Source organism: Salvelinus alpinus, chromosome 8 (assembly GCF_045679555.1).
Source record: "Salvelinus alpinus chromosome 8, SLU_Salpinus.1, whole genome shotgun sequence".
Taxonomy (NCBI): domain Eukaryota; kingdom Metazoa; phylum Chordata; class Actinopteri; order Salmoniformes; family Salmonidae; genus Salvelinus; species Salvelinus alpinus.
This window is the reverse complement of record NC_092093.1, coordinates 44,091,348-44,104,018: the sequence shown is the minus strand read 5'-3', so window position 1 is coordinate 44,104,018 and position 12,671 is coordinate 44,091,348.

Sequence of the window (12,671 nt, the reverse complement as noted above, 5' to 3'; positions counted from 1 at the left end):
CACTGACCATCTCGAATCCCACCGTACCTTCTCCGCTGTGCAATCCGGTTTCCGAGCCGGTCACGGGTGCACCTCAGCCACGCTCAAGGTACTAAACGACATCATAACCGCCATCGATAAAAGACATTACTGTGCAGCCGTCTTCATCGACCTGGCCAAGGCTTTCGACTCTGTCAATCACCATATTCTTATCGGCAGACTCAGTAGCCTCGGTTTTTCTAATGACTGCCTTGCCTGGTTCACCAACTACTTTGCAGACAGAGTTCAGTGTGTCAAATCGGAGGGCATGTTGTCCGGTCCTCTGGCAGTCTCTATGGGGGTACCACAGGGTTCAATTCTCGGGCCGACTCTTTTCTCTGTATACATCAATGATGTTGCTCTTGCTGCGGGCGATTCCCTGATCCACCTCTACGCAGACGACACCATTCTATATACTTCCGGCCCTTCCTTGGACACTGTGCTATCTAACCTCCAAACGAGCTTCAATGCCATACAACACTCCTTCCGTGGCCTCCAACTGCTCTTAAACGCTAGTAAAACCAAATGCATGCTTTTCAACCGTTCGCTGCCTGCACCCGCACGCCCGACTAGCATCACCACCCTGGACGGTTCCGACCTAGAATATGTGGACATCTATAAGTACCTAGGTGTCTGGCTAGACTGCAAACTCTCCTTCCAGACTCATATCAAACATCTCCAATCCAAAATCAAATCAAGAATCGGCTTTCTATTCCGCAACAAAGCCTCCTTCACTCACGCCGCCAAACTTACCCTAGTAAAACTGACTATCCTGCCGATCCTCGACTTCGGCGATGTCATCTACAAAATAGCTTCCAACACTCTACTCAGCAAACTGGATGCAGTTTATCACAGCGCCATTCGTTTTGTTACTAAAGCACCTTATACGACCCACCACTGCGACCTGTATGCCCTAGTCGGCTGGCCCTCGCTACATGTTCGTCGTCAGACCCACTGGCTCCAGGTCATCTACAAGGCTATGCTAGGTAAAGTGCCGCCTTATCTCAGTTCACTGGTCACGATGGCTACACCCACCCGCAGCACGCGCTCCAGCAGGTGTATCTCACTGATCATCCCTAAAGCTAAAACCTCATTTGGACGCCTTTCCTTCCAGTTCTCTGCTGCCTGCGACTGGAACGAATTGCAAAAATCTCTGAAGTTGGAGACTTTTATCTCCCTCAACAACTTTAAAAATCTGCTATCCGAGCAGCTAACCGATCGCTGCAGCTGTACATAGTCCATCTGTAAACTACCCACCCAATTTACCTACCTCACCCCCCATACTGCTTTTATTTATTTACTTTTCTGCTCTTTTGCACACCAGTACCAGTATCTCTTCTTGCACATGATCATCTGATGATTTATCACTCCAGTGTTAATCTGCTAAATTGTAATTATTCGATTTATTGCCTACCTCATGCCTTTTGCACACATTGTATATAGATTCTCTTTTTTCTACCATGTTATTGACTTGTTTATTGTTTACTCCATGTGTAACTCTGTGTTGTCTGTTCACACTGCTATGCTTTATCTTGGCCAGGTCGCAGTTGCAAATGAGAACTTGTTCTCAACTAGCCTACCTGGTTAAATAAAGGTGAAATAAAATAAAATAAAAAATACAGACTCAATGTTATGTCCACACCATTAGTGGGGTCTGTGGTTCTAGACATGTTTTGCTCTCTCAACCCAGATAAATGATTGTACCGTGAACATTGTACATACTTATCAACCATCAGTGGTTATATACATCCTCTATACAGAGGCCTTCCACACTTAGTGCTGTTGCAACCAATTAAAGCCTCTTGTTTTAAGTTCTAGTTTTTAGCTTACCTGTACATACAGTTGTATACCACAGTTGAAAATCTGTGTTACCCTGTAGGGCAGGGGTCGCGAACCTATGGCTCCCGAGCCAGGTGTGGCCCTTTTGATGATTGCATCTGGCTCGCAGATAAAACAAAATATTCTCACTTGTTTTAATCCATCCATCGATTTTTCACTGCTCATGTCCTGTTCAGGGCTGCAGGAGCAATTGTCCATTATTTTAATGAAATGATACTGGCCTACGTTGGCCGTTGCTAGGTAAAACAGGTAAACGCCTCCTTTTGAATCAGTCTGCTCGGTCATTAGCTCAAAGCTAACCCTTCGACGAAGAAGATGGCGAAAAGAAAAAAAGATGACGAGTATCGTACATTTCAGGACGAATGGACCGAAGAATTCGCCTTTGTGGAGAGAGCAGGTTCTGCGGTGTGTCTAATTTGCAATGACAAAATTACATCGATGAAACGGTCGAATGTAAAGCGGCACTTCGACACGCGCCATGCTACCTTTGCATCAAAATACCCTGCGGGAGACAGCAGAAAGAAAGCGTGCCAAGAGCTACTGAGCAGGGTGCAAGCTAGCCAGCAGCAACTCCGCGTATGGACCCGGCAAGGTGACTATAATTCCGCTAGCTTTGCTGGATCTTTAGCAATAGTGAGGAACGGAAAACCATTCACAGATGGCGAGTATGCTAAAACGTTCATGCTGGATGTAGCCAATGAACTTTTTGATGATCTTCCGAACAAAGACAAGATAATTAAACGGATACAAGACATGCCTCTGTCGGCAAGAACTGTTCATGATCGTACCATCGTGATGGCAAACAAAGTGGAGGAAACGCAAGTGAAGGACATAAATGCAGCGCCGTTCTTTTCCCTGGCTTTGGATGAGTCAACAGACGTGAGCCATTTGTCGCAGTTCAGCGTGATTGCAAGATATGCTGTTGGTGACACACTGCGCGAAGAAAGTCTTGCAGTTCTGCCATTAAAAGGGTCCACAAGAGGTGAGGATTTATTTAAGTCTTTCATGGAGTTTGCTCAAGAAAAAAATCTACCTATGAATAAACTTCTCTCAGTGTGTACTGATGGTGCTCCGTGTATCCGCTCCGTGGGGAATAAAAAAGGATTTGTGGCGCTTCTCCGTGAACATGAAAATAGACCCATCCTAAGTTTCCATTGCATTCTACACCAGGAGGCACTTTGTGCTCAGATGTGTGACAGGCAGTTTGGGGAAGTGATGTCGCTGGTCATTCGTGTGATCAACTTTATTGTTGCTCGAGCCTTAAATGATCGCCAGTTTAAAACACTGCTGGATGAAGTTGGAAATAGCTATCCTGGTCTGCTTTTGCACAGCAATGTGCGTTGGTTGTCAAGAGGGAAGGTGCTTAGCCGTTTTGCGGCTTGCCTGAAAGAAATCCGGACTTTCCTTGAAATGAAAGGCATCGAGCATCCTGAGCTAGCCGAAACTGAGTGGCTCCTCAAGTTTTACTATCTCGTAGATATGACTGAACATCTGAACCAGCTCAACGTGAAAATGCAAGGCATTGGAAATACAGTGTTATCCCTTCAACAAGCTGTGTTTGCTTTTGAAAACAAGCTAGAACTTTTCATCATGGATCTTGAAACAGGTCGTTTACTACATTTTGAAAAACTGAGCCAATTTAAAGATGCATGCACAGCAAGTGAGCCTATTCAAAACTTTGATCTCCACCAGCTAGCTCGCTGCACATCCAGTCTCCTACAGTCCTTCAAAGCACGCTTTGGAGAATTTCGTGAGCACACTCGTCTTTTTAAGTTCATCACCCTTCCAAACGAGTGTTCACTGAACACAGCCGACCTGAGTTACATTCCTGGTGTCTCCGTCAGAAATAAACTGAAATAAATTTCCAAATTTTTTGCTTTCATGGCTCTCTTAGTCAAAAAGGTTCCCGACCCCTGCTGTAGGGTAATAACAGTGCATTCAGAAAGTAAATTTCTAAAAACCTGTTTTCACTCTGTCGTTATGCGTGTAGATTGAAGAAAAATGTTTTTTTTTATATCCATATTAGAATAAGGATGCTGGATGTGGGAAATGGGAAGGGGTTTTGATTATAAGATGAATGGAGGAAAGTACAGAGAGATCCTTGATGAAAACCTGCTCCAGAGTGCTCAGGACCTCAGACTGGGGCGAAGGTTTACCTTCCAACATTGCACTAACATGGCCAGCTTGAGTGTAGATTTACAGTTGAAGTCGGAGGTTTACATACACCTTAGCCAAATACATTCAAACTCAGTTTTTCACAATTCCTGACATTTAATCCTAGTACAAATTCCCTGTCTTAGGTCAGTTAGGATCACCACTTTATTTTAAGAATGTGAAATGTCAGAATAATAGTAGAGAGAATGATTTATTTCAGCTTTCATTTCTTTCATCACATTCCCAGTGGGTCAGAAGTTTACATAGACTCAATTAGTATTTGGTAGCATTGCCTTAAACAATTTAAACTTGGGTCAAACATTTCGGGTAGCCTTCCACAAGCCATTCCTCCTGACAGAGCTGGTGTAACAGAGTCAGGTTTGTAGGCCTCTTTGCTCGCACACGCTTTTTCAGATCTGCCCACACATTTTCTATGGGATTGAGGTCAGGGCTTTGTGATGGCCACTCCAATACCTTGACTTTGTTGTCCTTAGGCCATTTTGCCACAACTTTGGAAGTATGCTTGGGGGTCATTGTCCATTTGGAAGGCCCATTTGCAACCAAGCTTCAACTTCCTGACTGATATCTTGAGATGTTGCTTCAATATATCCACATAATTTTCCATCCTCATGATGCCATCTATTATGTGAAGTGCACCAGGCCCCTTTTTCCTCCAAAAATAATGATGATCATTATGGCCAAACAGTTCTATTTTTGTTTCATCAGAACAGAGGACATTTCTCCAAAAAGTACGATCTTTGTCCCCATGTGCAGTTGCAAACCGTAGTCTGGCTTTTTATGGCAGTTTTGGAGCAGTGGCTTCTTCCTTGCTGAGCGGCCATTCAGGTTATGTCGATATAGGACTCGTTTACCTGTGGATATAGATACTTTTCTATCTGTTTCCTCCAGCACTTTTCCTCCTTGCACTTTTCGCACCAAAGTACGTTCATCTCTAGGAGACCGATTGTAGCGTCAAACTTCCTGAGCGGTATGACGGCTGCGTGGTCCCATGGTGTTTATACTTGCGTATTATTGTTTGTACAGATGAACGTGGTACCACCTTCAGGCAATTGGAAATTGCTCCCAAGGATGAACCGGACTTATGGAGGTCTACAAAATAAATTCTGAGGTCTTGGCTGATTGCTTTTGATTTTCCCATGATGTCAAGCAAAGAGGCACAGTGTTTGAAGGCAGGCCTTGAAATACATCCATAGGTACACCTCCAATTGACTCAAATGATGCCAATTAGCCTATCAGAAGCTTCTAAAGCTATGACATAATTTTCTGGAATTTTCCAAGCTGTTTAAATGCAGTCAACTTAGTGTATGTAAACTTCTGACCCACTGGATGTGTGATACAATGAATTGTAAGTGAAATAATCTGTCTGTAAACAATTGGTGGAAAAATGACTTGTGTCATGCACAAAGTAGATGTCCTAACCGACTTGCCAAAACTATAGTTTGTTAACAAGAAATTTGTGGAGTGGTTGAAAAATGAGTTTTAATGACTCCAACCTAAGTGTATGTAAACTTCTGCCTTCAACTGTATTTATCACCGAAAAATCATATTGACTTTGCAAATGATAGACCCTAAGCACACAGACAAGACAACGCAGGAGTGGCTTCGGGATAAGTTTCTGAATGTCCTTGAGTGGCCCAGCCAGAGTCCGGACTTGAACACGATTGAACATCTCGAGAGACCTGAAAATAGCTGTGCAGCGACGCTCCCCTTCCAACCTGACAGAGCTTGAGAGGATCTGAAGAGAAGAATGGGAGAAACTCCCCAAAAACAGGTGTGCCATGATTGTAGCGTCAAACCCCAAAATACTCGAGGCTGTAATCGCCGCCAAAGGTGCTTCAACAAAGTACTGAGTGAAGGGTCTGTATACTTATTAGATAAATGTGATATTATAGGTTTTTTTTCTCAACCCTTATTTGCTGTTTCTTTATGGGGTGTTGTGTGTAGGTTGAGGGGAATAAAACAATTTAATAAATTTTAGAATAATAACAAAATGTTGAAAAGGTCAGGGGGTCTAAATACTTTCCGAATGCACTGTATATTCTGTTGATCCTGTGGTGGATGCAAGGACATAATCTTGCAATTTCCACGACATCTCCCCCATTTTGAGAGTCCTCTCAACTTAAAAGAAAATTACAAGATTTAAGAACATTCATTCACATAGAAAATGCATATATTCTACATAAACCAAAATCACAAAACAACAGTGGCGTCCCGTGGGCCTGGGGCCTGGGCCTTCAGTGAGGTCCTACACAGTCCCACCCGAATTAATCCACCTCTTATTACCATCATTATGATGCCATGGCTCTAGACACTATACATTTAGACAGAAACGCAGTATAACCAGGCGTTGCGTCACCTTGAAATTGACATTTTTATTCAGAGAATTGCAGGGGAAGAGTACAATACAGTTCACTAATAGGCAAGAACATAGTCGATTGCAACAGAGTTATATTAATATTCTTCTTCTATCCATTTCTGGTCCACAAACTTTGAGCTTTAAGTCAAAAAATAAATAAATACAGTGTGTTCATTAAACAGCGCATTGTCGCACCCAAAGCAGTTTCACCGTGATGATAAAGACACATAACTATTCACTGAAAATAAAAGAAAGAAAACAAATAATTTGCAACATAGGCTTTTTGCCATTTTATTTTGTTAATATATAGGCTATTTAATATTAACGAAATAAAATGCGAAACATACATACACATTTAATAAAAAATAAAATGCATTGTATGCCTACTCACCAAAGACTGATTATTTGAACACAAAATCCTTCCTCCTTTCTTTCCTCAAGAAGACTTCAATGGCTCTGTTGTACAGTCTATCTGTGCGTTTTAGTTCCACCAATAAGTCCTTTTCTATCGACATGGAGGCTAATGCTGAAAGCCGAGTCTGTCCAGTAGCATTTCTGGAATACGTTTTGATTCGCTTTAAGGCCGAGAATGACCGCTCGACAGAAGCCGTGGACACAGGGATAGTCACTGTCACACATGCCAATGTGTAAAGTTGCCCCATGTCCTCATTCAGATTTTTCTGCTTAAGGAAATCAAGGAGATCAGAGGGACTTTTCCCTTCAAAATCAGTCATAGCATACATTACAGTCAGTTCTGTTTTTAGCTTGGATAGGTCGAACAGTGTTCCGTGACTCTCTGTTAAGCTGGAGAAGGCTGTTTGCGGGATTTTTTTTCCGGTAGGTCTGAAAGTGCTGGGGGTCCAGGAGGGAGAGAAACATTAATTTTTCGTGGTCTTGAAACCTGTTTCGTATCTGGCAAAGAATGTTGTCCAGAATATTGCTGTGGAGTTGTTGGTAGTATGTGCGAGGGTATCCTTGTGCTGGGCCTCTGCGTGCGCTGGGTGAACTTGAGATGCGCGCTGTGTCATCGTAGATTTGACTGAACCTGCGCCTCTCTCGCTCAATTGTGTCACAAAACTCGTTCACCCTTGTCAGGCAGAATTGTACATCCAAAGTTTGTTTCTGTAGAATTCCAAAAAGCACATCCGAATAATTAAAAATCCCATTGAATGTTTCAAGCAAAAAACAAAACTCAAAATCATCCAAACGTGCATTAAATCCATCAGCCATAAGCACAGTATCCCCGTCATGGTCATCATGATGTTCCAGTAAGTGGTTAAACAGCTCCTTTAGGGCAACTCTCTTTTCAAAGACTGCATTGACCAATCTAGATGTATATTGCCACCTCGTTGGTGCAACCTTAGGAAGACGACGCTTGCAGATGTCATCCAGCAGTTGCGTGCGCTTAGGGGATCGTGAGAAAAATGCTGCAAGGCCATTGAGGTTGGCAAAGAAGACCTTGCATTCTTTAAGCTTTGAGGCTCCTTGAGTCAGTACTAAATTTAGTCGATGTGCATAGCAGTGAATGAATAAGGCCATCGGTGCCCTCTCCTTAACTTTAGCCTGCACCGCATTGAGTCCAGATGCCATGACTGCTGCGCCATCAAAACACTGTGCCACAACTTTATCCAGACTACATTAATTTTCCTCCAAGAAACAGAAAATAAGAGCGGCAATGTCATCAGCTCGCTTGCCGCTCGTCACATCTTCAAATCGGATAAATCGCTCCTTGACTCCTGTGTCCGTCACATAACGCAGGACGAGTGAGAGCTGTGCTGCATTTCCCACATCTGTTGTCTCGTCCACCATAACAGCAACAAAGGGAGCTTTTTTAATCTCCATTTTGATCTCTTCTCCCATCACTTCAGCAATAGCATAAATTAGGTCATTTTGTATTTTGCCTGACGTCCCAATGAACACTTTGTTAGCGGACAGGTGGTATTGTAAATCTGTGTTGCTTTCAGAAAGAAAAGAAAGAAGCTCCACGTAGTTCCCTTTGTTTGTGGAGTCAGCACTTTCATCGTGTCCCCTAAATGAAATTTCCTGTTTACCCAAAAACATGACACAATCAATGAGTCTTTTCAATATTTCCCTATTTTTCTTCACCTTTTCATTGTGCAGCTCTGTTGCCCTGCGCGCTTGTTTGTTGAGCTGTAGATCCACTCGGGTGTCCCCAAAAGTTTTCAAAAGCACCATTGCTTGTAAGTGCCCAGCCGTACTTTGGTGTCTCGTTGCTGCCTTGGTTAGACAACTCAAGTTTGCAAAGCCAGTGTGGCTCCAAACACCAAATCGATCACTTGCAAATAATAGGCATTCCCAGCAGTACAGTTTGCAGTGCTTCTCGGAGCCTGTGAGCCATTGATAGCGCTCGTAGTTGGAACTTTGAAAGTGGCGAACGAACCCCTTTCCCACCTGTGACAGGCTTTGTAGCGTCGGCATCGGGCGACCTCTCCTTACAATGTCTAACTTTTATTGAAAAGTTTGTCTTGAGAATGGCGTTATAATTATATCCTTGACCAAATCGATATCTTCTCCTCCTTCCGCCATTGTGGGTTGAAAAAACAGCTTAGTAGTACGCGAATTAATTCGTTTATCAAATTCAGTTTCCTAGTTCTGAGGTTCTGCATAGACCTGCCCATAGGACCTGCCTCTCAATATTGGTAATCCAATCAAAAGACGTGCACGCACTACGCCTGCTAGCTGGCTCCTGTGTAACACTGGAGCCAGCCAGCAGGCGTACAATAGCCAACTCTAAAGCTGATTGGTTGACACTAAATTTTAGTGTCCATTCACATTTCCATTCACATTTCCATTCACTTTAAGCTACAAGCACCCGCACTGTTGATTCTGAAGGCCTGAGGGCAGATTTTAGACCCCTGGCAACACATGATGGCTGAATATGATTGGATAAAAGATCTAACATAAAGACCAGCCCTCCAAATCTCAACCTGGGGCTGGAAGCAGTGCAACCAAGAGGAAAGCTATGAAATGAAGAGTATAACTCTTACTCTGGGGAATAATTTAATACATATGTGGGGAAATATATTTTTAAAATATATATATTCTGATGATGTTTAGGCCAGCAGAGAAGGCCTTGCTGGGCCTGACGGCCCACCACTGCAAGACAATAACTCATTGCATGGGGTTCGTTCACATGACCAGCTTCCACAACACTAATTCAGCCTCATTCAAACCCCCAACACATTTTCTAAGCACTCTAGCAATTTGTCTGGAAAGGTTATGATACCCAGTCACCCGCACGAACCCACGAAAAAAAAAGAAAAATGTGGACTAAGTTAAATGGTGCGTTATCCCACTATGTTGTCCGAATGACCTCTTTGGTACAGCCTCTCCCATAGGTCGTTTGGCGACCGCTTACGAAAATTAAAGAGACCATTGGGTTACGGATGTAACCTTGATTCTCTGAGTAGAGTAACGGGTCACCAAGCTTTCATGTTGTTCCTCCACCCCCGTGGAGTTCGAGTGAAGTAATAAACAGTACGCCACACCGCGTTTTATAGTGACAGGTCACGTGGGTACAGTAAGGGTGTAGGGACTATAAACATATTTGAGTTCCCATAGGTTGTTTAGCGACCCGTTACTCTACTCAGAGAACCAAGGTTACATCCGTAACCCAAGGTTTTGTCTCTTCTCTCCTTATGTCCGCTATTAGATTTTCCCGGGGAACAAATCCAATAACTAATATCCCTACAGGTGTAGGCTACATGTGGACATTGCATAAACATGTTCAGCTTGAGTGTAGATACATTTATCAACAAATAAATCCCATTGACTTTACCTAGCAAATGAAAATAAGTTGTGTGTAGAGTACAACCACAGATAGAACAAGGAGCATAAAAATATTTGGTACAACTTCAGCTGTCCCAGAACTAGCATGACATTCTATTCTACTTCTATGGCTTTGGCTGTCTAACCACACACTGAAATGCACAGCTCTCTGGGTGAGGTTATGTCTTCACGTCTCCAGTGGGTGACTCCAGTCCCTTGCATCTATGTCATGTATTACAGGTTATGGACAAGTGCAGTCATGTGGAAGGAGGGGAGGAGTGCATGCCACTCCATCCTGGATATGACATAATTTGCCTAAATCCATGGGTCCAGCAGGCAGAGTTCAATAAATACAAGCAGATGTGAGATGCAGGAAAATGGCACTCTTCTCATACCACTCTGTAGCTACTGACCTCCAGGAGGAAGCTTTGAATCGGTCAGTAGCCTACAGAGTAATATGACAAAGAGGTCATTCGGACAGCGAAAAAACAACAACAACACAACGAACGAAAAGCTTCGTCGTGCAACATACATGCAACCAAACAAAGACAAGATCCCACAACTGAAGGTGGGAAAAAGGGCTGGTTAAGTATGATCCCCAATCAGAGACAACGATAGACAGCTGCCTCTGATTGGGAACCATACTAGGCCAACAAAGAAAAAGAAAACATAGATATACAAAAATTAGAGTACCCACCCCAGTCACACCCTGACCTAACCAAAATATAGAGAATAAACAGGGATCTCTAAGGTCAGGGCATGACAACATCTTTAATAATACGAGCTTTGCAATAGCAATGACTTTCAATGATGCACCATTTCTAATGAACCATTGAAAGTGACAACACAAAAGTACAAAGATCTTTTATAGCCAAGATACACTCCTCTCAACCTACATGACGAACAACAGATACATAGAATGGTCACAAGGTTAAGATTTGTATGAAAGGTATCTATAATACATAGCAGACAGCAACTGCTGTGTCAACCGTTTTCATTGTAAAGACCAGTGGCACAAAAACATTACCTCATGTTCTCTGGAATGCTATTTAGGTTTTATCACCCAAAGACATCGTAAATCTCCTCTGTCTGTGCTATCTCATAGAGGCCCTCCTCAGTAAAACACACACACAATTGTTAACCGAACACTATTCTGTCGAGCGAAACAACCATTATAATGCAATACAAGCATTATAACATAATCTTGCAATTTCCACGACACCTATGACCAGATCAAATGTGACCAAAATGAAGTGGGATTGGCGCCTGGCCACGAACTGCCTCACCCTTCTGCTCCTGATATGGTTGGGGGGTTTTGACGACACTGCTGAACAACAAAGTAATTATGGAAATAATTATACTAGTAGAGTTACTGAAGTACAGAAAAGAGTCAGGCAAGTGACGCTGACGGTGTTAATATGCAACCAGCTGTAAAACGTTATGTCGCTGAATGCTTGCTATAAAATTAAATATAAACAGAGTCGCACACTCAATATTTGAACTCCCAGTAATTTATTGGGTAAATCACCAATGTTTCGGCATCACTGTGCCTTCTGTGCACGTATTTGCAGCATGTTAGCAAAAAAAAGAGTGGTACTCAGGCTAGACAAATACCATCCTTAGAAAATACACAATAGACTTTTATGAGAACAGGTATGTTGTTTTAGCACTAGTAGTAGACAAAGCCTCCTAATGCAAGCTATCTAGTGGTGCTAACCTCTTCTTTGATCATGACTCCCAGTTCCATTACAGTAAAGGTAGAATGGCATCAGGGCCACAGAGTTATTGAGAGCAAGTGCTAACCAAAACAACATGCCTAGCTACATAACTGGCAAATTCGGGTTAATTTCAATGTCTTAGTCCGAGTTGTAATTAATTGGCTAGCTAGCTAGCTAATGTTAGCTAGCAGGGATTTTCTTAGCTAGCCAGTTCGAGTTGAAACATTATCGATAGCAAGCTAGCTAACGTTACATCCTATCAAACCTTATCGTCAGATGCAACGTTAGCTATGCAAATCTTCCTCTATGACATTACATCAAATTACACATTAGGGAGAGGCTATGTATTTAGCTAGTTACATCACAGCATGACAGTATTATAACCAGGCTGGCTACTTACCACACTATCCACAGCCATGTCGTACTTTTGTTGTACGCAATTCCTTCCTTGCCATGTTGCTCAATATTGTTGAATGCATTAGAAGTTTACACAAACTTTATGGGAGCCCATTTGGAAGCCCATTTTCTCTCCTATATAAGCAAGTGTGCGTGCGTTGCAGACTTGACAACATTACCACAACATAGCTGATCACACCTTTTTGTCTCCGGGAAATTGGACATCATTGGCAAAAATAGGCATGTAAGTAATTCATACTCAACCCAACCATACCTGTCTTGACCCACCCACTTCCAAATCTCATTTTGGACAAGACTAACTTTATGACCCAAATTATCATATTTAAACTTTGTAGTACATTTTGACAATTCTGACTCAT